Here is a 6,342-nt window from a genome sequence, read left to right on the forward strand (position 1 = left end):
TCCTCTGTTCATCTGAAACTTAACGGTACAGAAATGAAACCTATCTGTCCAATATAATTTAACCAATTAAAAAAATGATTTGTTTTTTTCTAAGGGTCTCTGTAGCCAAGGCTGGCAGAGCCCCTCCTGTCTATGCCTCCTATGTACTGGAATGAAAAGCTGCATCACTGCTCCCTGCTGCGACCATTTCTAAAAAGCATACCTGGGGGCTGGTGAGATGGCTTAGGAGTTAACACTAGCTGTTCTAGAGGTTCTGAGTTCAATTCTCAGCAACCACATGGTGGCTTACAACCATCTGTAATGGGATCCGATACTCTCTTCTGGCATTCAGGTGTACATGCAGACAGAACACTCATGCATTAAAAAAAAATAAATTTTTAAAACATTTTATCATAAAACTATAGAGACATGAGTAAATGTGAAATATTAATATCTATGGAATGATTTCAGTTGGAATCAATGAAATAGTAGTGTCTGGTAATTCTCCAGTTAATGGAGGTGGTGGCGAGAGCCACCAAAATGGCTCCAAAACTCACTCTATCCTTAGGGTATAATGTCTCTGAAGCTTATAGACAAACCACAGACTAGAGTTTAAACTCTTGTTCAAAAGTGGAAGATAACTATAGGGGGCTTACGAGTTCATAAACTGGATTATTTCCTTTTTTTTTCCTTCAAGGATTTATTTATTTTATGTGAGCACACTGTCACTCCCCTCAGACACACCGGAAGAGGGCATCAGGTCCCATTTTCGATGGTTGTAAGCCACCATGTGGTTGCTGGGAATTGAACTCAGGACCTCTGAAAGAGCAAGCAGCCAGTGCTCTTAACCGCTGAGCCATCTTAATCAGGCAGCATCAAATTTTATTGTCATGGTTTTATATGCTCTCAGTTATGTTTTTAAATATCAGTGACATGTTAACAATCTTTGTAAGACTGGGTAAAAATTAAACTGTGGCTGGATGTAGTGGTGCACACATTTAATCCTAGTACTCAGGAGACAGGCCAGCAGATCTCAGTGAGTTTGAAGCCACTCAGGGATAAATAGCTACAAAATCCCATGGAACTGAGAAGGTTTATATAGTTAATAATACTAGATTTATTTATAAGCCATTCTTAAAACATTGTTGCAGTAATGAATGTGCAATCAATATAATTTTAGATGCACCATAGAAGGATCCACAGTTTCCTATCCTAGAGGTTTGCATATTTGTAGATCTCAGTGGGGCAGCTGATCCCCTCCAGCCTGTTCACCCTAGGGCCCAGGAGGCTGCAACATTCGCGCCCACACTCCTCCTCTGTCCCTTTGTGCTTCCCTGGACCAAACTGAAAGGGAAAGCTTTCCTCGTGCTCAGAGAACCTTCACCTTCCTTTTAAAAATAGTTGCAATTCCATATTTTATTTTACCACTTAAAAAGTCTAAATGGTTACGCCTTTAATTCCAGAACTTGGAAGGCAGAGGCAGGTAGACTTCTGAGTTCTGGGCTAGCCTGGTCTACAGAAGAAGTTACAGGTGACTTAATTACAATGATTTTTAAAAAAAATGTTATGTGTATGCATTTACACACATGAATAACATATGCACACATGTTGAAATAAGCATATATATATATATATATGTGTGACACATAAGACATGAGAAAGCAAGCCTAGGGCCCCGTGCCTTCCCACTGAACTACATCCTAGCTCCATTTCATATATTTGTGTGCGTTCAAGTATATATGTAATTTCTTTTTCGCTTGCTCTTCAGAAGGAATCTTACTGTGTAATTGTGTTGGTCAGGAACTCGCTATGTAGCCCAGATTGGCCTCACACTCACAGCAACTCATCTGCCTCTGGCTCCCAAGTGCTGAGTAAAGAAATGGGAAGGTAGGTGCGGGAAAGACAGCTCGGCAGAGATAGCTCAGTAGTGAAGATCAATTGCTATGCTTCCAGAAGACACAGGTTCAATTCCCAGCAACCACATTGGACATCTCACAGCTGCTTGTAACTCCAGCTCTAGAGGATCTGAAATCCTTTCCTAGCCTCTACAGGCACTCACATGCATGACATACGTGTACACACACATGCACATAAATAAAAAATAAATCTTTGAAAATGAATATTCTCTTAAACAGTGATATAAAACTCCTAGAGAAGCCTTCCAACTATAAACACTATCAAAAAGTGTTGTCTGTCATCTACCAGTTGATTGTGGTGTAGAAAAGCACAAGAGCTGGCCACCACAAGAGACACCAGGGAGGACGCCGCACATGTATAACCCCAGCCCTTGGGAGGTGGATCAAAAGGTGAAGGCATTGTCAGACACATAGTGAGTTAAGGCAAGTCTGGGTTACAGGAGGTCCTGTCTCAATGCTTCTCAAAGAGAGACTGTAGACTAGAGATGGCCAATACAATAGCCACTAGACACATACAGTTATCTAAATCTAGCCTAATGAAAACAAAATGAAAATTCATTCTTTAGTCACACTAAGCACTTTTCAATATCCTTCACAGCCAGTATAATATAGAATAGGATATTTCCTTCACAGACTTCTTTGGGACAACAGTTAGAGCAAGGATACAGCTATATATAGTCTAGCTGTGACTCAACACTTGATTTTAGCCAAAAGGCCAAGCAGCAATTAGATATGACTCAATTGCCAGGCTACATGGAAAATTGGCCCCAGGAATGGGGATAAAAGTGTGTCAGATCCATTGATAGACAAATACGTGTATGTGTCTGCAATTCCCAATCTGCGTAACAAGTATGAAGAGGAAACTTAAGGGTTCTTTGAAAAGTCATTTGGATTGTGTTTTTGCTGGGACAAACACGTGAAGGAACGTTTCGTTAAAGTGGAGACAGGTATGAAAGGCTAAGGCAAATTCTTGACGGAACGTTTCATTGAAGCAGATACAGGTGAAAGGATGTTCTGCTAAAGCAGCATGTGAAAAGACACGTGATGACGGATTCTTTGCTAATGACACACATGTATTGTGTCCATCTTGCATTGCATAGTTGAGCTGCATTTGTCGGGACTCCATAGAAAGAAACTGCACCAAAAACCTTCTGGTGGTGTGCTGCAGTTTCTTGCCACTTCCTGGGACTTGGACTGATTAGCATAGTGGTATCAGCTGAGACAGGCACACATGTTGAGGCAAGACCCATGGGAGACTCCTGATGCTTGGAGGGAATAAATAGAACTTAACGGACATTGGCAAAGGCTGAGCTTGGCTTGCTTATAGAGCTAGCTGTGCAGCGCGAGTGGGCCTTGCATCTTCTCTGATCTTTGATACCCTAAGAGGTATAGCTGAAAGCTTCTGGTGTTCCTGTTGGCCCGGGTCCCTCCTGCTGATTCGAGCAGAGGCTGAGGCCCGGCCATTTCTACTAGGTATTGCCACCACTGCTGATTTGTGTTTGCTATCCTGACGCTACCAAATGGACTGCTGGTGTATCCGTGAAATGTTTGCGAGTGGATCGAGCTGCCACTGCTGACCTATGAACTGGACTACTGATTTCCAGACAACACAGACGGGAGTTGCTCCAAAGAACCATTTCTAAATAGGTCCACTTCCCTGTATCCTTTCTTTTCCACCCTCTGGTGGGTGGTGGGCTACAAGGAAGGTTAAAGCATTTAAAAACCATCATTAAACATAGGCATTTGAAAAATTAAAGTTGGGCTGGAGAGATTGCTCAGTGGTTAAGAGCACTGACTGCTCTTCCAGAGGTCCTGAGTTCAATTCCCAGCAACCACATGGTGGCTCACAACCATCTGTAATGGGATCAGATGCCCTCTTCTGGTGTGTCTGAAGGCAGTGATGGTGTGTGTACTCATATACATGAAATAAATCTTTTTTAAAAAAATCATTTAAAAAATAAAACCAAACTGTGGCTGGAAAGATGGCTCAGAGTTTAAGAGCAGCGCTGTTTGCTCTTCCAGAGGTCCTGAGTTCAGTTCCCAGCAAATACATGGTGGCTCATAACCATCTATTCATGAGATCCGGTGCCTTTTTCTAGTGTGCTGGCAGAGCACTGTATATGTAATAAATAAATCTTAAAAAAAAAAAAAGAAAAAAGAAAAGAAAAAGAAAAGAAAAAATAAAAAAGTTACACAAGTTTTTTTTTTTTTTTTTGGTTTTTCGAGACAGGGTTTCTCTGTGTAGCCCTGGCTGTCCTGGAACTCACTTTTTAGACCAGGCTGGCCTTGAACTCAGAAATCCGCCTGCCTCTGCCTCCCGAGTGCTGGGATTAAAGGCGTGCGCCACCACACCCACGTCCAGCTAAGTTACACAAGTATTTATTGGATATTTGCTGTATATTCAATACCATATAGTATGCAGCCAAAAAAGACGTGGGCAATACTAGTTTGTAGCGAGAGAGGCATGCTATAACTGAGATGCCGTGAGACCTGAAGACAACCACACAGAAGCCAGGCTTCTTAGCTAGCTGTGAGGTTCCTGTGGTGTAGCTCTGCACACAGGTTCACCCTCCTGCACACAGGTTCACCCTCCTTGAATATCACCCCCCTTGAAGCCAGTTGTATGTCATTCACTAGTAGGCAGTAATTAGCCAAGATCACGTCCTGTATTCATTACTTTATATTCAGAATGCTGCTAGGTGATTGTTACGTAAGCCCTTCATCAAAAGCTGGGTGAGAGGGGTTAGTGGTGGTGGTCAGTGGTTGAGCTTGCCGAGTTCAATCACACAGAAAAGTTACCTGGGGTTGAGGAGTAAAATTGAACTCTGTCCTAATTGCCAAGACACTGTGCACACTCTGCCCCTGTGTAATGCCTTCCTTCTCCACCGCTCCATCCAGTCACACCAATAACGCTCTATAAGGGACTTGTAAGTGCTTCGTTGGAGTTGATTACTTTGTGATTATTACCTAGTATAACTGAGTACCTGCTGGGTACCAAGCATTTTGCACAAAACAGGCCTGATTTTCAAGGTAATCTTGCAAGATGGGAAATATTAACCTCAATTTACAAAGATTAAAAAAAAGAGAGAGAGAGAAAACAGAATCAGGGTGTTTTAAATACTGGCCCAAGGGTTAATAAGTGATGAAGCTGGGATGTTAAATCAGGGGTTCAAGTTCTATTTCCTGTATCAAAGATTTCAACCCAAGGGCTGGGGAAGCAGTTCAATTGGCAGAGTGTCTTGCCTCCGATGCCTAAAGTCTTACATTTACTTATACGCACCCAAGTACTGAACTAACTGGGCATAGTGGTACCTGTAATCCCAGGACTTGGGAGGTAGAGATTAGGAGGAACAGAAGAAGATCAAGGTCATCTTTGGCTACATAGGGAGTTTGAAGCAGCCTGCGATCAGAGATTCTGTCTCAAAAAAGAAAGAAAGAAAGAAAGAAAGAAAGAAAGAAAGAAAGAAAGAAAGAAAGAAAGAAAGAAAGAAAGAAAGAGAAAGAAAAGAAAAGGGAAAAGGAAAAGGAAAAGGAAAAGGAAAAGGAAAAGGAAAAGGAAAAGGACAAGCAAGAGAAGACCAGAAAGTATTGTCCTGTAGGCAGTGTCCATTAGGCTGGTGGCCTGGGTGAAATTTAGCAGGAGAGGAAGTCAAGTGTGAGCTCAGCTCCCCCTGAACCCGTGCTGTCCTCTGTGGCCCCCCAGCATTTCAGCTGGGCTCACAAAAGTGACTCCAGAAGACTTGGGGTTTTCAGTACCAGACCAGGCTACATTATCGGTACTCCTTGCTTTAGGGTTCCAGCTTTTAAAAAAACTTAGTATATTTTATTTATGTTGTGTGCACATGTGTATATATGGGGGGTGGCTCATGTGTACCACGTGTGTGTGTGTGTGTGTGTGTGTGTGTGTGTGTGTGTGTAGCTCATATACACCACATCATATGTGTAGAGGGCAGAGGACAACTTGAGAGAGCTGCCTTTCTCCTTCCATGATTTGGAATTGGGGGATCAAACTCAGGTAGTCAGGCTTGGTGGCAAGTGCCTTTATTATCTAAGCCATCTTGCTGGTGCTGGTTCCAGCTCCTTGAACTGAGATGCCTCTCCGTCATCACACAGACATGCCAACCTAACAGACTGCATTTATAATTATACACACATATACTATACATATATGCATGTAAGATCTTTTCTCAATCCTGAGCCTCTAGAGAACACTAGCATAACCTTTAGGAAGCTCTTTAACATATGAGGAGTGTGATAGTTTGTATATGCTTGGCCCAGGAAGTGGCACTATTAGGAGATGTGGCCTTGTTGGAGTGGATGTGTCACTGTGGGCATGGGCTTAAGACCCTCACCCTAGCTGCCTGGAAGTCAGTGTTTTGCTAGCAGCCTTCAGATGAAGATGTATAACTCTTAGCTCCTCCTGCACCATGCCTGCCTGGATGCTGTC

This window comes from Mus pahari, chromosome 5 (assembly GCF_900095145.1).
Source record: "Mus pahari chromosome 5, PAHARI_EIJ_v1.1, whole genome shotgun sequence".
NCBI lineage: Eukaryota > Metazoa > Chordata > Mammalia > Rodentia > Muridae > Mus > Mus pahari.